The 19991-nt window shown below is 44.8% G+C and overlaps 1 protein-coding gene across 3 annotated transcripts in view; it reads right to left on the reverse strand.

Annotated features, from left to right (window-relative positions):
- The window catches only part of SLC29A1 (solute carrier family 29 member 1 (Augustine blood group)), a 55675-nt gene extending 50636 nt beyond the window's left edge, over positions 1 to 5039 (reverse strand). Inside the window, exon 1 of one of the 3 annotated variants that reach the window (XM_072139806.1) lies at positions 4852 to 5039. The gene's annotated coding sequence lies outside the window, so the exon portion shown is untranslated. Of the gene's footprint in view, positions 1 to 4488; positions 4588 to 4851 lie in introns of those variants that run through there. The other 2 variants (XM_072139807.1, XM_072139808.1) reach the window with 2 other exon arrangements.
- Between the last annotated feature and the right edge of the window lie 14952 nt (positions 5040 to 19991).

Consider the following 19991-nt stretch of genomic DNA (forward strand, 5'->3'; position numbering starts at 1 on the left):
GATACACCAGAGACACCGCAGACAGTATCACACTGGCTTAGATACACCAGAGACACCGCAGACCGTATCACACCGGCTGAGATACACCAGAGGCACCGCAGACAGTATCACACCGGCTTAGATACACCAGAGGCACCGCAGACAGTATCACACCGGCTTAGATACACCAGAGACACCGCAGACCGTATCACACCGGCTTAGATACACCAGAGACACCACAGACAGTATCACACCGGCTTAGATACACCAGAGGCAGCGAAGACCGTATCACACCGGCTTAGATACACCAGAGGCACCGCAGACAGTATCACACCGGCTTGGATACACCAGAGACACCGCAGACAGTATAACACCGGCTTAGATACACCAGAGACACCGCAGACCGTATCACACCGGCTTAGATACACCAGGGACACCGCAGACAGTATCACACCGGCTTAGATACACCAGAGACACCGCAGACCGTATCACACCGGCTTAGATACACCAGGGGCACCGCAGACAGTATCACACCGGCTTAGATACACCAGAGGCACCGCAGACCGTATCACACCGGCTGAGATACACCAGAGACACCGCAGACCGTATCACACCGGCTTAGCTACACCAGAGGCACCGCATACAGTATCACACCGGCTTAGATACACCAGAGGCACCGCAGACCGTATCACACCGGCTTAGATACACCAGAGACACCGCAGACCGTATCACACCGGCTTAGATACACCAGAGGCACCGCAGACAGTATCACACCGGCTTAGATACACCAGAGACACCGCAGACAGTATCACACCGGCTTAGATACACCAGAGGCACCGCAGACCGTATCACACTGGCTGAGATACACCAGAGACACCGCAGACCGTATCACACCGGCTTAGATACACCAGAGACACCGCAGACAGTATCACACCGGCTTAGATACACCAGAGGCACCGCAGACAGTATCACACCGGCTTAGATACACCAGAGACACCGCAGACCGTATCACACCGGCTTAGATACACCAGAGGCACCGCAGACAGTATCACACCGGCTTAGATACACCAGAGGCACCGCAGACCGTATCACACCGGCTGAGATACACCAGAGACACCGCAGACCGTATCACACCGGCTTAGCTACACCAGAGGCACCGCATACAGTATCACACCGGCTTAGATACACCAGAGGCACCGCATACAGTATCACACCGGCTTAGATACACCAGAGGCACCGCAGACCGTATCACACCGGCTGAGATACACCAGAGACACCGCAGACCGTATCACACCGGCTTAGATACACCAGAGACACCGCAGACCGTATCACACCGGCTTAGATACACCAGAGACACCACAGACAGTATCACACCGGCTTAGATACACCAGAGGCAGCGAAGACCGTATCACACCGGCTTAGATACACCAGAGGCACCGCAGACAGTATCACACCGGCTTGGATACACCAGAGACACCGCAGACAGTATAACACCGGCTTAGATACACCAGAGACACCGCAGACCGTATCACACCGGCTTAGATACACCAGGGACACCGCAGACAGTATCACACCGGCTTAGATACACCAGAGACACCGCAGACAGTATCACACCGGCTTAGATACACCAGAGGTACCGCAGACCGTATCACACCGGCTTAGATACACCAGAGGCACCGCAGACCGTATCACACCGGCTTAGATGCACCAGAGGCAGCAAAGAACGTATCACACCGGCTTAGATACACCAGAGGCACCGCATACAGTATCCCACCGGCTTAGATACACCAGGGACACCACAGACAGTATCACACCGGCTTAGGTACACCAGAGACACCGCAGACAGTATCACACCGGCTTAGATACACTAGAGACACCGCAGACCGTATCACACCGGCTTAGATACACCCGGGACACTGCAGACAGTATCACACCGGCTTAGATACACCAGAGAAACCACAGACAGTATCACACCAGCTTAGATACACCAGAGACACCGCAGATCTCATCAGAAATGGCTTAGATACATAGATATACAGCAGACACCATCACTCCAGAGAAATGGCAGACAGTATCACACTGGCTTAGATACTCCAGAGAAAGGGCTGATCCCATAATAAATGGCTTAGATACACAAACGATAGTATTAGATACATGGCACAGCAGACTATCACGAGGACAGGATTAGATACGCGATGTTGCAGGAATTCCTATAGTCAGGGGGTGGTCTATGCATTGTGTGGACCCCCGCTCGTGCCCCTATGTCAGTAGCTTCTCCATATTTCGGGGCCCCCTGCACCCCACATTGAGCAGCGCCCCCTCCCCCGCTCTCTGTAGACAGTGACCTGTAGTGACCGGGGCAGCAGGTGACCGCAGCAGCTGGGGGAGGGGTAAAGGGGGGGGGAGGGGATTCAGGAGAAAATTAGAGAAGATGAGGGGGGGGGGTGATGGGGGCATCTCATACCCATGGGGTGCGGGCACAATCCCTACAGGGGGAGGGACACTCAGATCCCACCCGAATATAAGAGTCTATATATGTGATGGTGACACCTGTGCCGGGGATCGTGGGGCGCACGGACTCCGGGGGCAGATTTGGGCAAGTGGGGGGTGAGCTGCGGGGGGGGGGGGGGGATGGGGGGGTGTCCTGCCAGGAGCGGCGCCGCCAAAAACTCTGATGCCAACAAATAGTTTTTACTTGACTTGAACAGAACAATGAACACGTGACAAGAGGAGCGCGAGGGGGAGCACAGCACCGGCACAGGGATGATGGGAGTGATACATGCTGGGAGATAGGAGAATCGATTGTCAGCTCCTGGGGTCAGGGATGATGGGAGTGATACATGCTGTGTGATAGGAGATTAGAGTGTCAGCTCCTGGGGTCAGGGATGATGGGAGTGATACATGCTGGGAGATAGGAGAATCGATTGTCAGCTCCTGGGGTCAGGGATGATGGGAGTGATACATGCTGTGTGATAGGAGATTAGAGTGTCAGCTCCTGGGGTCAGGGATGATGGGAGTGATACATGCTGTGTGATAGGAGATTAAAGTGTCAGCTCCTGGGGTCAGGGATGATGGGAGTGATACATGCTGTGTGATAGGAGATTAGAGTGTCAGCTCCTGGGGTCAGGGATGATGGGAGTGATACATGCTGTGTGATAGGAGATTAAAGTGTCAGCTCCTGGGGTCAGGGATGATGGGAGTGATACATGCTGTGTGATAGGAGATTAGAGTGTCAGCTCCTGGGGTCAGGGATGATGGGAGTGACTGTGTGTGATAGGGAGTATGGGATGAGATACACAGCTCAGAAGGGAGTATCACACAGTAGAGGATTAGATACACAGCTCATCAGTCGGTATCACACAGGATAGGATTAGATACACAGCTCAGCAGTCGGTATCACACAGGATAGGATTAGATACACAGCTCAGCAGGGAGTATCACACAGTAGAGGATTAGATACACAGCTCAGCAGTCGGTATCACACAGGATAGGATTAGATACACAGCTCAGCAGTCGGTATCACACAGGATAGGATTAGATACACAGCTCAGCAGGGAGTATCACACAGGATAGGATTAGATACACAGCTCATCAGGGAGTATCACACAGGATAGGATTAGATACACAGCTCAGCAGGGAGTATCACACAGGATAGGATTAGATACACAGCTCATCAGGGAGTATCACACAGGATAGGATTAGATACACAGCTCAGCAGTCAGTATCACACAGGATAGGATTAGATACACAGCTCAGCAGCCAGTATCACACAGGATAGGATTAGATACACAGCTCAGCAGGCTGTATCACACAGGATAGGATTAGATACACAGCTCAGCAGTCTGTATCACACATGATAGGATTAGATACACAGCTCAGCAGGCAGTATCGCACAGTAGAGGATTAGATACACAGCTCAGCAGTCAGTATCGCACAGGATGGGATTAGATACACAGCTCAGCAGTCAGTATCATACAGGAGAGGATTAGATACACTTCTCAGCAGTCAGTATCGCACAGGATAGGATTAGATACACAGCTCAGCAGTCAGTATCACACAGGAGAGGATTAGATACACAGCTCAGCAGTCAGTATCACACAGGAGAGGATTAGATACACAGCTCAGCAGTCAGTATCACACAGGATAGGATTAGATACACAGCTCAGCAGTCAGTATCACACAGTAGAGGATTAGATACACAGCTCAGCAGTCAGTATCACACAGGATAGGATTAGATACACTTCTCAGCAGTCAGTATCACACAGGATAGGATTAGATACACAGCTCAGCAGTCAGTATCACACAGTAGAGGATTAGATACACAGCTCAGCAGTCAGTATCACACAGGATAGGATTAGATACACTTCTCAGCAGTCAGTATCGCACAGGGGAGGATTAGATACACAGCTCAGTAGACAGTATCGCACAGGATAGGATTAGATACTCAGCTCAGCAGTCAGTATCACACAGGATAGGATTAGATACACTTCTCAGCAGGCAGTATCACACATGATTGTATTGTTACGTAGGGTATCATGGTAACCGCTTGCCCGCGCCTCTGTCCTGGCACCCGCTGCGCCCTCCTGCGACTTTGCGCCCAGATAAGAGGCTCTGCCTGCGCCTTCTGTAATCTTTGTGCTGACAATGTGGATACAAAGTCTCCGGAGATACAAGAAGACGCGGTGACCCTGGCAGAGCCCTGGCGCCCCACAGCACATGGCATCCGCCTGGGCACATTAACCCTTCAGCTGCTGGCATCAGCACTGCCCCCACATCTGTACCGCTACACGGGGGGCAATGGGGCCCCATCATGGGATCCCAGGGACCCTGCTCCAAACTTCACAACTCCTGGATTTTTTAGGTTTCTCTTACCTCTCCAGATGTGGGGGTCTCCTGCCTGATGTGGGGGTCTCAGCCTGATGTGGGGGTCTCCTGATATTGCGGGGGTCTCCTGATATTGCGGGGGTCTCCTGATATTGCCGGGGTCTCCTCCTCTGCTGCTGCTGTGTCTTCTAGTTGGAGACTTTCACAGAAATCTCAATGAGTTGTGCTCCGCTTCTCCCTCCCCTGTCCTCTCATGTGATTGGTGGACGCTCAGCTCCACCCCCCGCACAGCTGTCAGGACCAGGAGGGGGCGCCATTCCTCAGCCTGGACACCAGGGGGAGCACGAGAGACCCCAGCACTCACCAACAGAGACTACAGCCCCCAACATGTGATGAAAACTACCACCATCCAGCAGAGACCCCAATACTGCAACACAATGCACACCCCAATAGTAATGTCATAGATACTACAGCATATACACCCATAAGGAGGTCACATACTGCCACCTACAGGCCCCGGGATCCAGCAGCAACTTCTGCAGTATTATAGTAGTTATATTCCTGTACATAGGGGGCAGTATTATAGTAGTTATATTCCTGTACATAGGGGGCAGTATTATAGTAGTTATATTCCTGTACATAGGGGCAGTATTATAGTAGTTATATTCCTGTACATAGGGGGCAGTATTATAGTAGTTATATTCCTGTACATAGGGGGCAGTATTATAGTAGTTATATTCTTGTACATAGGGGGCAGTATTATAGTAGATATATTCCTGTACATAGGGGGCAGTATTATAGTAGTTATATTCCTGTACATAGGGGGCAGTATTATAGTAGTTATATTCCTGTACATAGGGGGCAGTATTATAGTAGTTATATTCCTGTACATAGGGGCAGTATTATAGTAGTTATATTCCTGTACATAGGGGGCAGTATTATAGTAGTTATATTCCTGTACATAGGGGGCAGTATTATAGTAGTTATATTCCTGTACATAGGGGGCAGTATTATAGTAGTTATATTCCTGTACATAGGGGGCAGTATTATAGTAGTTATATTCCTGTACATAGGGGGCAGTATTATAGTAGTTATATCCTTGTACATAGGGGGCAGTATTATAGTAGTTATATTCCTGTACATAGGGGGCAGTATTATAGTAGTTATATCCCTGTACATAGGGGGCAGTATTATAGTAGTTATATTCTTGTACATAGGGGGCAGTATTATAGTAGTTATATTCCTGTACATAGGGGGCAGTATTATAGTAGTTATATTCCTGTACATAGGGGGCAGTATTATAGTAGTTATATTCTTGTACATAGGGGGCAGTATTATAGTAGTTATATTCCTGTACATAGGGGGCAGTATTATAGTAGTTATATTCTTGTACATAGGGGGCAGTATTATAGTAGTTATATTCCTGTACATAGGGGTCAGTATTATAGTAGTTATATCCTGTACATAGGGGACAGTATTATAGTAGTTATATTCCTGTACATAGGGGACAGTATTATAGTAGTTATATCCCTGTACATAGGGGGCAGTATTATAGTAGTTATATTCTTGTACATAGGGGGCAGTATTATAGTAGTTATATTCTTGTACATAGGGGGCAGTATTATAGTAGTTATATCCCTGTACATAGGGGGCAGTATTATAGTAGTTATATTCCTGTACATAGCGGGCAGTATTATAGTAGTTATATTCTTGTACATAGGGGGCAGTATTATAGTAGTTATATTCCTGTACATAGGGGGCAGTATTATAGTAGTTATATTCCTGTACATAGCGGGCAGTATTATAGTAGTTATATTCCTGTACATAGGGGGCAGTATTATAGTAGTTATATTCCTGTACATAGGGGGCAGTATTATAGTAGTTATATTCCTGTACATAGGGGGCAGTATTATAGTAGTTATATTCTTGTACATAGGGGGCAGTATTATAGTAGTTATATTCCTGTACATAGGGGGCAGTATTATAGTAGTTATATTCCTGTACATAGGGGGCAGTATTATAGTAGTTATATTCTTGTACATAGAGGGCAGTATTATAGTAGTTATATTCTTGTACATAGAGGGCAGTATTATAGTAGTTATATTCCTGTACATAGGGGCAGTATTATAGTAGTTATATTCCTGTACATAGGGGGCAGTATTATAGTAGTTATATTCCTGTATATAGGGGGCAGTATTATAGTAGTTATATTCCTGTACATAGGGGGCAGTATTATAGTAGTTATATTCCTGTACATAGGGTGCAGTATTATAGTAGTTATATTCCTGTACATAGGGGGCAGTATTATAGTAGCTATATTCCTGTACATAGGGGGCAGTATTATAGTAGTTATATTCCTGTACATAGGGTGCAGTATTATAGTAGTTATAGTCCTGTACATAGGGGGCAGTATTATAGTAGTTATATTCCTGTACATAGGAGGCAGTATTATAGTAGTTATATTCTTGTACATAGGGGGCAGTATTGTAGTAGTTATATTCTTGTACATAGGGGACAGTATTATAGGATTTATATTCCTGTACATAGGGGGCAGTATTATAGTAGTTATATTCTTGTACATAGGGGGCAGTATTATAGTAGTTATATTCTTGTACATAGGGGGCAGTCTTATAGTAGTTATATTCCTGTACATAGGGGGCAGTATTATAGTAGTTATATTCCTGTACATAGGGGGCAGTATTATAGTAGTTATATTCCTGTACATAGGGGGCAGTATTATAGTAGTTATATTCTTGTACATAGGGGACAGTATTATAGGATTTATATTCCTGTACATAGGGGGCAGTATTATAGTAGTTATATTCCTGTACATAGGGGGCAGTATTATAGTAGTTATATTCCTGTACATAGGAGGCAGTATTATAGTAGTTATATTCCCGTACATAGGGAGCAGTATTATAGTAGTTATATCCCTGTACATAGGGAGCAGTATTATAGTAGTTATATTCCTGTACATAGGGGGGAAGTATTATAGTAGTTATATTCCTGTACATAGGGGGCAGTATTATAGTAGTTATATTCCTGTACATAGGGGGCAGTATTATGGTAGTTATATTCCTGTACATAGGGGGCAGTATTATAGTAGTTATATTCCTGTACATAGGGAGCAGTATTATAGTAGTTATATTCCCGTACATAGGGAGCAGTATTATAGTAGTTATATTCCTGTACATAGGGGGCAGTATTATAGTAGTTATATTCTTGTACATAGGGGGCAGTATTATAGTAGTTATATTCCTGTACATAGGGGGCAGTATTATAGTAGTTATATTCCTGTACATAGGGAGCAGTATTATAGTAGTTATATTCCTGTACATAGGGAGCAGTATTATAGTAGTTATATTCTTGTACATAGGGGGCAGTATTATAGTAGTTATATTCTTGTACATAGGGGGCAGTATTATAGTAGTTATATTCTTGTACATAGGGGGCAGTATTATAGTAGTTATATTCCTGTACATAGGGGGCAGTATTATAGTAGTTATATTCTTGTACATAGGGGGCAGTATTATAGTAGTTATATTCCTGTACATAGGAGGCAGTATTATAGTAGTTATATTCCTGTACATAGGAGGCAGTATTATAGGAGTTATATTCTTGTACATAGGGGGGCAGTATTATAGTAGTTATATTCCTGTACATAGGGGGCAGTATTATAGTAGTTATATTCCTGTACATAGGGGGCAGTATTATAGTAGTTATATTCCTGTACATAGGGGGCAGTATTATAGTAGTTATATTCCTGTACATAGGAGGCAGTATTATAGTAGTTATATTCCTGTACATAGGGAGCAGTATTATAGTAGTTATATTCTTGTACATAGGGGGCAGTATTATAGTAGTTATATACCTGTACATAGGGGGCAGTATTATAGTAGTTATATTCCTGTACATAGGGGGCAGTATTATAGTAGTTATATCCCTGTACATAGGGGGCAGTATTATAGTAGTTATATTCCTGTACATAGGGGGCAGTATTATAGTAGTTATATTTCTGTACATTGGGGGCAGTATTATAGTAGTTATATTCCTGTACATAGGGGGCAGTATTATAGTAGTTATATTCTTGTACATAGAGGGCAGGATTATAGTAGTTATATTCCTGTACATAGGGGGCAGTATTATAGTAGTTATATTCTTGTACATAGGGGGCAGTATTATAGTAGTTATATTCTTGTACATAGGAGGCAGTATTATAGTAGTTATATTCCTGTACATAGGGGGCAGTATTATAGTAGTTATATTCCTGTACATAGGGGGCAGTATTATAGTAGTTATATTCCTGTTCATAGGGGGCAGTATTATAGTAGTTATATTCCTGTATATAGGGGGCAGTATTATAGTAGTTATATTCCTGTACATAGGGGGCAGTATTATAGTAGTTATATTCCTGTACATAGTGGGCAGTATTATAGTAGTTATATTCCTGTACATAGGGGGCAGTATTATAGTAGTTATATTCCTGTACATAGGGGGCAGTATTATAGTAGTTATATTCTTGTACATAGGGGGCAGTGTTATAGTAGTTATATTCCTGTACATAGGGGGCAGTATTATAGTAGTTATATTCCTGTACATAGGGGGCAGTATTATAGTAGTTATATTCCTGTACATAGGGGGCAGTATTATAGTAGTTATATTCTTGTACATAGGGGGCAGTATTATAGTAGTTATATTCCTGTACATAGGGGGCAGTATTATAGTAGTTATATTCCTGTACATAGGGGGCAGTATTATAGTAGTTATATTCTTGTACATAGGGGCAGTATTATAGTAGTTATATTCCTTTACATAGGGGCAGTATTATAGTAGTTATATCCCTGTACATAGGGGGCAATTTTTATTGTGAAAACCAACAAAAATACAATTAAACAAAATACAAAATCATAAATACATTCTTCTGTATGTACAATTAGTATTCAAAATATTAACTCAAAGTAAATTTAACTTATAGTGTCCATAGCTGCTGCTGCTGGAAAGGAAAAAGTTAAATGTAAATTCAATATATATAGAAATTAAACACCAGATATATTCATCCATAATTTCCTATTTCTTTGGTCTTTCCTGACTTCCAGTGATTTTATCCACCTTAGCTCAGACAATATTTGGGATACCACAGCCGTGTAGTTATAGTCCTCGCTGTGTAGGGACACCCGGGTTCTGGCATGCCAGTGGTAATACTTTATTACTGTTATTATGAGATACATGGTTCCCGGATCTATAATACCATCAGGAGATGGGACGCCATAGATGATGTCCGGGTACTGGAGGAATTGCAGCCTCGGGATGTTCAGCAGGTCAGATACTTCCTTCCAGATCTTCCTCCCTCCCCAGCACTCAGAGATGAAATGCTGCATGGTCTCCTCCTGCTGACACCCCAGGGGACACTTCCTATCTGCCACACTCACAAACTTTAGGTTCCCTCTCACAAATAACTTCCCATGTAGTGACAACCAAGCGATATCAAACAACTTGGGGGGAAGTCGCTTCGCATTGAGGAACCTGAGACTCTTCTGTAAGGCGGTGGTCTCACAGTCTCTAAGAGCGAGTGGGGAGTGGTAGAAAGCCCGACATATCCTAGTATAGAGATCCCTCCTGGTGTTACTGACAATGTAGGACTTCTCCAGCTTCCACATCCTGACACACTTCAGACCATATACCAGATACTGGGGGAGGAAGCCAGGAGTCCATCGGCCCCTCTTGAGACTGCCGCCTCGCACCCAAGACTCTGCAAAAGGCAATATCCAGTCCCTGACACTACTTACCCACAGGAGACCATTGTTTGAGTCCAGGCAACCAAAATTAACTTTCAGAAACATGGAGTCAAAGAAAACCCTCGGATTTAACATATCCAGCCCACCCTCTCTCCTCCGTAGGTAGGTTATCCCTCTTTTTACTGGGTTCAACCTGTTCCCCCATAAAAGCTGGAAGAACAGGCTAAAGAGCCGAGCGGAGAAAGATTCTGGCAAAGGAAAGACGACAGAGACGTAGAGGAAGACAGGGACCAGGTAAGTCTTCATCAGAGTAACCCTTTCTCTATAGGTCAGCCTCCAGTTCTTCCATCGCTGAACCTTTACATTTCCGGTATCCAACTTCTCTTCCCAATTTAGTTTGGCATTATCTTCCCTCCCGAATTTCACCCCAAGGATCTTGATATGGGTGGAGGCCTTGGCGAACTGTGGCAGATCAAAGCCAGGAGCAGTATCCAATGTCCAGAAAGCCTGACTCTTCTCAAGGTTGACCAGAGACCCGGAGGCCTCTGAGTAGCTTCTGATGGCTGCAGATAACATCTCCACCTCACGAGGCTCCGATATCACCACAGTCACATCATCCGCGTAGGCGACTACCTTCAAAGGCAGGCAATGGGGGACCAGCACCCCCCGAAAATCACACCGCTGCAGTGATCGCAGAAACAAGTCTATGGCAAACACATACAGCAGTGGACTCAGGGGGCAGCCTTGTCGCACCCCGGCCTCTACTTCAAAAGTGTCCCCCTGCCAACCATTGATCAGAGGAAAGCTCTTCGCCTCTCTGTATAAAGTTCTCAGCCAATCTATAAATTGTCCCGGAATACCGTACTTTGACAAAGTGGCCCATAGATAATCGTGATCAACCCTGTCAAAGGCTTTAGCCTGGTCCAGACCTACAACATATCTCCCACACCTCAGAGCTTTACATCTCTCAAACATCTCTCTTATCGAGAGGACTGCTCCAGAGATGTTCCGCCCTTTTACCGTGCCGTACTGAGAGCCTGCCAACAGTGCCGGGGACAAACAGACTAACCTAGAAAATAGAATTTTTGCCAGAATCTTCCTGTCGACATTCAAGAGGGCGATCGGCCTCCAGTTCTTGATGTCACTAGGCTCCTTACCTTTGGACAGCAGAATAAGGGAGGACACTCTCATGGATGGAGGCATCAGGTGATTTTCTAGACAGTTTGTATAAACATCCACAAGGATCGGGGCTAAGAGGTCTCTAAACTTCTTATAAAATTCTGCTGTTATCCCATCTGGACCTGGTGCCTTCTTCAGATGTAACTTATCAATGGCCTCTTTAACCTCCTCCTCTGTTATTCCTGCTGTCAAAGGAGTAAAGTCCAAATCTTTAGTGTCAGGACCTGGAGTTGCCTCCAAGAATTGAGCCATTTTATCCTTATCCAAAACCTTCTTCTGAAATAACTCAGCATAGTAGGATCTCACCACCCCCAGGATACCCTCCCGAGATTCCTGCAAAACTCCCTTGGAGTCAGTGAGACCTGTGATCGTTTTCTTAGCCACACGTTCCCGGCAACTCTCATATGGATCAGGCGTGACTACGTTTCCGTAGTCTCGCTCCACAACCAGGGACGTGTAGCGGCTGTACTGATACTGCTTTATTTCAGATTTCAGTCGGTCAATCTTTTGTTTTTCATCCCCACCCGCCGAATAGAGTGACTCCAATTCTCTACGCAGCTTGAGATACTGGCTGTACTTGCTCTTCCCCTTCTTCACTGACAGTCTCTGTAAGAGGGACCGGATCTCCTCCTTGACGTCCTCCCACCAGTCAGATATGTGGTTATAGAAATCCACTCTCTCCATTTCACCCTGTAGAAGAGAATGGACATGTTCCTGGACAAAACCTTCTTCCAAGAGACTAGAGTTAAGTCTCCATAACCCTCTTCCCATATCAGGCCGCTCACTAGCACCCAAGCAAAAATATAAGGCAAGGTGATCTGAATAGGGAACACACTTTTCGCTTCTCTCACCTATGACCTCCATAGGACTCACCAGCGCCAAGTCTATCCGGCTAGATCTTCCAGCACAGGAGTAGGTAAATTTGGGTTTCCTACCACCCTGCACAAACACATCAGATAGACCTGACTGCGAGATTATAGCATTCAAGACCTTGGAGTCCCTGGTGAGAGGTCTACCACTGGATCGATCACTAGATGCTCTGGTGGCATTAAAGTCACCCGTCATGATTACAGGCACAGATGTAAAGAGATAGGGTTTTACCTCATTAAACAGATTTACCCTTTCAGTCACTGTCTGTGGACCATAGATATTAATAAATCGGAGCCTCCTACCTCGGATGGTAACCTCCAGCACCAGACACCTTCCCATCAATACCTCGGTAAGTCTATGTAGGGTAACATCGTGTGTATTAAACAGTATGGAGACCCCGGCACAAGGCTCCACAGACAGTGACCAGAAGGATGGACCTGAACGCCATTCCCTCTCTGCTTCTCGTAAGAGACTAAGACTATTGAGATGAGTCTCCTGTAAGAAAAAGACATCGGCGTCCAGATATTGGAGATGTTCATACACCGCATGTCTTTTCTTCCTTGCCCTAATGCTGTTTACATTAGTCGAGATGACTTTAAGGTGAAAATCCGCCATTAGAGCCATAAGAAGAAGCAGAGAGAGTAACCCCATCATCATAAGTCTGAGTCCGAGCCCTCCTGCTGACCACCTGTCTCCATATCGGATTCAGATTCTGGCCCTACTGCCTGAGGTCTCCGTTTGGATGGGGGATCTATATCTGGCTCATCCTCATATTCTGCTACCATTCTCTGCAATTCACGTTCTAGTTCTTCCTCCGCATCTGACTCTGACAACACACTAAACCTGTTTACGGTCATGGTCACATCTGCAGTTCTATCCACCCTCATCCTAGATGATTTTTGGACAGTGGTCCACTCACCCTCTGGCTTACGGGTGGATGTATCTTTCTTCCTTCTCTTTGTAGAAGTTGGTGCTGGAGAAGGAATGGGCACTGAGGGTGGTACAACCTGAGGGACAACCTGCTTGTTCCCCTCAATGATTTTTGTTTGGGACTGGTCTGGTACTGGTGTGGTTTTCATCTGAGGCTGGTCTGGTTCTGGCATGGTGTTTATTTGAGGCTGGTCTGGTATGATATAATTTTCAACGCACTGAGGTTCTGGCCCAACCTGAGCTGACCCTGACACCACAGCCTCCTCCTCCCCCAGGTCATCTGCCCCTGCCAATAGGTCTTCATCAGGGAAGGTCTTACATATGTTGTGCCAGGCATTGGGACAATCCCTGTGGGCATGCCCGATCTCACCGCACAGGTTACACCTGATGTTTTGGCAGTCCGCACTCACATGGCCGATATTCCCACACAGGCTGCACTTGACCACAGAGCAATTACTGGCGATGTGACCGACCCTACCACACTTGAAGCATCTGCGGGGCTGACCTGGATAGAAGCATACCCCCTTCTCACGACCAATGAAGAAGGAGTTGGGCAGATGCTGGGTTATGTTATTATATTGTCTTAATTTTACCAGGACCTTCCACCCTCCTGTCCAGATCCCGTCCTCATCCCGGGTCTTAGTGAGCTCTGACATAAGGTCACAGTGCCTCCTGAGCCAGATGACAATATCCTGCGGGGGCACAGCTTCATCCAGAAGATAATGGTGACAGTAACCTGGCCAAGTTTAGAGATGGGGATGAAGCTGAAATTATTCCACCCCTCAGCATCCCTATACCTGGGGAAGATGGCCCAAAACCGGTCCAAGTTACACATTAACTTAAAGCTCACATCATATCCCTGGCGGTCTGGGAGGTTTATAACTGCCAGGATGTCACTTGGCGAGAAACCCATCTGGTCACATAGCAGAGATCTCACAACAAACCTCCGGTCAGGTAGGTCTTCCTTGGCCCCTTTGTGCTTAAACCTAACCACGTTCCTCCTCTTAAAAGCCTGACCGGTGTAATGTGAGCCGGACGTAAAGGATGGTGCACCCCGGCTCCAGGCATTGCCAGAGGAGGTCTGGTCAGGACCGGTACCACGCTGTGACTGGGGGCGCTGCTGAGCACCTGAAACAGGGGGGTCTGCGCCACCATCAGGAACTAATGGAGGAAAGTCCTGAGCACTGGACTGCTCTACCACCTCCCCACCATCAGCCTCCATGTCCCCAGCCTCCATACACTGCTCTGACTGCTCTATAACAACATCCCAGACAGGTGGTGAAGCCCCTTCCGTTGGAATATTATCAAATACGGAGGTATCAATACAGGGATTAGTTATATCACAGACATTGGCAGCAATAACCACAGACATATCAGCAGTATCAGACACATTAGGACCAGCAGAGTCTGTAACATTAGGATCAGCAGAGTCAGTAACAGGCACAGCAGAGTCCTGATTGTCCTGCTCTGGTGTCACCTGGGAGCTCTGCTGCGCTGCTGCAGTGTTACCTTCAGGAACGTCATCTGAGTCTTGTGGTGCACCATCACCAACTGCACCATCACCATCAGTCAGGTGTCTCTGTTCTTGCTGCAGATTGCAGGCTGCTGGGACTTGTAGTGCCTCTGCTGTAAGTGGCTGATCACTGGCTCTGTGGTAGGGGAATGTTGCCGGCTGCAGTATTGGCTTTAGTTGGGTCTGCTGGACGACATCAGGGCAGGTCACGGGTGCAGGATATGATGGTCCTCCATGTGTCTGTGCCTGGAAGCGCTCCTGATTCCTGAAGGTCTCTGCCAGGGGTCCCATCTGCTCCAGGACTGCCTCAGTTTGGGTGATGTTGTCTGCGAGCTGCTTGGCCAGTGTGGCCAGTTTCTTGTCCAGGAGCTCGTGTCTCTCAGGATTCGCTGCCTTCAGTTTGTAAGCGCAGTCGATGTTTTTCTGCAGCAGCAGTTTTTGCTCCTTCAGCTTCTCCAGTCTTTTCACGAGCGCTGGGATCTGATCAGCCAGGAGGAGCTCAGGTGCACGCTCAGCCACAGGACTGGGAGAGGCTGCAGGTGCACGCTCAGCCACAGGACTGGGAGAGGCTGCAGGTGCACGCTCAGCCACAGGACTGGGAGAGGCTGCAGGTGCACGCTCAGCCACAGGACTGGGAGAGGCTGCAGGTGCACGCTCAGCCACAGGACTGGGAGAGGCTGCAGGTTGGTTACATGCTGAGGGTAATGACTTGCTGCTGGGTCCGGGCCTCTGTGCCGCTGGTGGGCTCTGGCGCGCTGCGGCTGTCACTACTGGGGGATGACATTGTCCATGATGGGGACTGGGTCCCACTTTCCTGCCAGTGACAGCGCTGGTAGCAGCTTGAGGCCTCCCTGCTGGTCTCACCTCGGTCTCCACAGATCTTACAGTCTTGTTACCTCCACTCCCAGACCTGGTTCTCTCAGGCCGGATGAATACAGACTGTTGCAGGTTCTCCAAGATAGTCTGGCGCTCTAGAGATGTCCTCCTGTGCCTGGATGGAGGTGTAGAGGGCACAGCTGAGGCCTGTAATGGAGGCTGCCTCTGCTCCTGCACAGCTTTCCCTGCTGCCTGACCCAGCGCTCTGGTCTCACTCACTGCTTTTTGCTGCACATTAACACTGGGAGATGGTTTCACCAGACTGGAACTCACTGCTGCTTCTTGGTTTTCCAATACATTCACCTTCTTTCTCTCACAAACTCCGGCTGTACTGGAGCCACTGACACTCTGCACCTTACTCACAGACTTCACTTTAGGATTTGCATCCTCAGTTTTTGGTGTCTGAGAGTTTCCTCCCAGAGAAGGCCTTGGAGCCTGGGCCTTGCTTGGGGAAGTTCCCCACCCAGGGTGGCCCCGCCCTGGGCTATCTCCAGGCATTAGGAGACTTCAGGAGCTCTGCTCACACACAACCTCCCAGCAAGGGGGCAGTATTATAGTAGTTATATTCTTGTACATAGGGGGCAGTATTATAGCAGTTATATTCTTGTAAATAGGGACAGTATTATAGTAGTTATATTCCTGTACATAGGGGGCAGTATTATAGTAGTTATATTCCTGTACATAGGGGGCAGTATTATAGTAGTTATATTCCTGTACATAGGGGGCAGTATTATAGTAGTTATATTCTTGTACATAGGGGCAGTATTATAGTAGTTATATTCCTGTACATAGGGGCAGTATTATAGTAGTTATATCCCTGTACATAGGGGGCAGTATTATAGTAGTTATATTCTTGTACATAGGGGGCAGTATTATAGCAGTTATATTCTTGTAAATAGGGACAGTATTATAGTAGTTATATTCCTGTACATAGGGGGCAGTATTATAGTAGTTATATTCTTGTACATAGGGGGCAGTATTATAGTAGTTATATTCCTGTACATAGGGGGCAGTATTAAAGTAGTTATATTCCTGTACATAGGGGGCAGTATTATAGTAGTTATATTCCTGTACATAGGGGGCAGTATTATAGTAGTTATATTCCTGTACATAGGGGGCAGTATTATAGTAGTTTTATTCCTGTACATAGGGGGCAGTATTATGGTAGTTATATTCCTGTACATAGGGGGCAGTATTATAGTAGTTATATTCCTGTACATAGGGAGCAGTATTATAGTAGTTATATTCTTGTACATAGGGGGCAGTATTATAGTAGTTATATTCTTGTACATAGGGGGCAGTATTATAGTAGTTATATTCTTGTACATAGGGGGCAGTATTATAGTAGTTATATTCCTGTACATAGGGGGCAGTATTATAGTAGTTATATTCCTGTACATAGGGGGCAGTATTATAGTAGTTATATTCCTGTACATAGGGGCAGTATTATAGTAGTTATATTCCCGTACATAGGGAGCAGTATTATAGTAGTTATATTCCTGTACATAGGGGGCAGTATTATAGTAGTTATATTCCTGTACATAAGGGGCAGTATTATAGTAGTTATATTCCTTTACATAGGGGGCAGTATTATAGTAGTTATATTCCTGTACATAGGGGGCAGTATTATAGTAGTTATATTCCTGTACATAGGGGGCAGTATTATAGTAGTTATATTCCTGTACATAGGGAGCAGTATTATAGTAGTTATATTCTTGTACATAGGGGGCAGTATTATAGTAGTTATATTCTTGTACATAGGGGGCAGTATTATAGTAGTTATATTCCTGTACATAGGGGGCAGTATTATAGTAGTTATATTCCTGTACATAGGGGGCAGTATTATAGTAGTTATATTCCTGTACATAGGGGGCAGTATTATAGTAGTTATATTCTTGTACATAGGGGGCAGTATTATAGTAGTTATATTCCTGTACATAGGGGGCAGTATTATAGTAGTTATATTCCTGTACATAGGGGGCAGTATTATAGTAGTTATATTCCTGTACATAGGGGGCAGTATTATAGTAGTTATATTCTTGTACATAGGGGGCAGTATTATAGTAGTTATATTCCTGTACATAGGGTGCAGTATTATAGTAGTTATATTCTTGTACATAGGGGGCAGTATTATAGTAGTTATATTCCTGTACATAGGGGGCAGTATTATAGTAGTTATATTCCTGTACATAGGGGGCAGTATTATAGTAGTTATATTCCTGTACATAGGGGGCAGTATTATAGTAGTTATATTCCTGTACATAGGGGGCAGTATTATAGTAGTTATATTCTTGTACATAGGGGGCAGTATTATAGTAGTTATATTCTTGTACATAGGGGCAGTATTATAGTAGTTATATTCTTGTACATAGGGGGCAGTATTATAGTAGATATATTCTTGTACATAGGGGGCAGTATTATAGTAGTTATATTCTTGTACATAGGGGCAGTATTATAGTAGTTATATTCCTGTACATAGGGGGCAGTATTATAGTAGTTATATTCTTGTACATAGGGGCAGTATTATAGTAGTTATATTCTTGTGCATAGGGGGCAGTATTATAGTAGTTATATTCCTGTACATAGGGGGCAGTATTATAGTAGTTATATCCCTGTACATAGGGGGCAGTATTATAGTAGTTATATTCTTGTACATAGGGGCAGTATTATAGTAGTTATATTCCTGTACATATGGGGCAGTATTATAGTAGTTATATTCCTGTACATAGGGGGCAGTATTATAGTAGTTATATTCCTGTATATAGGGGGCAGTATTATAGTAGTTATATTCCTGTACATAGGGAGCAGTATTATAGTAGTTATATTCTTGTACATAGGGGCAGTATTATAGTAGTTATATTCTTGTACATAGGGGGCAGTATTATAGTAGTTATATTCCTGTACATAGGGGGCAGTATTATAGTAGTTATATTCCTGTACATAGGGGGCAGTATTATAGTAGTTATATTCCTGTATATAGGGGGCAGTATTATAGTAGTTATATTCCTGTACATAGGGGGCAGTATTATAGTAGTTATATTCTTGTACATAGGGGGCAGTATTATAGTAGTTATATTCCTGTACATAGGGAGCAGTATTATAGTAGTTATATTCTTGTACATAGGGGGCAGTATTATAGTAGTTATATTCCTGTATATAGGGGGCAGTATTATAGTAGTTATATTCCTGTACATAGGGGGCAGTATTATAGTAGTTATATTCTTGTACATAGGGGGCAGTATTATAGTAGTTATATTCCTGTACATAGGGGCAGTATTATAGTAGTTATATTCCTGTACATAGGGGGCAGTATTATAGTAGTTATATTCCTGTACATAGGGAGCAGTATTATAGTAGTTATATTCTTGTACATAGGGGGCAGTATTATAGTAGTTATATTCTTGTACATAGGGGGCAGTATTATAGTAGTTATATTCCTGTACATAGGGGGCAGTAATATAGTAGTTATATTCCTGTACACAGGGGGCAGTATTATAGTAGTTATATTCCTGTACATAGGGGGCAGTATTATAGTAGTTATATTCCTGTACATAGGGGGCAGTATTATAGTAGTTATATTCCTGTACATAGGGGGCAGTATTATAGTAGTTATATTCCTGTACATAGGGGGCAGTATTATAGTAGTTATATTCCTGTACATAGGAGGCAGTATTCTAGTAGTTATATCCCTGTACATAGGGGGCAGTATTATAGTAGTTATATCCCTGTACATAGGGGGCAGTATTATAGTAGTTATATTCCTGTACATAGGGGGCAGTATTATAGTAGTTATATTCTTGTACATAGGGAGCAGTATTATAGTAGTTATATTCCTGTACATAGGGGGCAGTATTATAGTAGTTATATTCCTGTACATAGGGGGCTGTAATATAGTAGTTATATTCCTGTACACAGGGGGCAGTATTATAGTAGTTATATTCCTGTACATAGGGGGCAGTATTATAGTAGTTATATTCTTGTACATAGGGGGCAGTAATATAGTAGTTATATTCCTGTACACAGGGGGCAGTATTATAGTAGTTATATTCCTGTACATAGGGGGCAGTATTATAGTAGTTATATTC

This window comes from Engystomops pustulosus, chromosome 3 (assembly GCF_040894005.1).
Source record: "Engystomops pustulosus chromosome 3, aEngPut4.maternal, whole genome shotgun sequence".
NCBI lineage: Eukaryota > Metazoa > Chordata > Amphibia > Anura > Leptodactylidae > Engystomops > Engystomops pustulosus.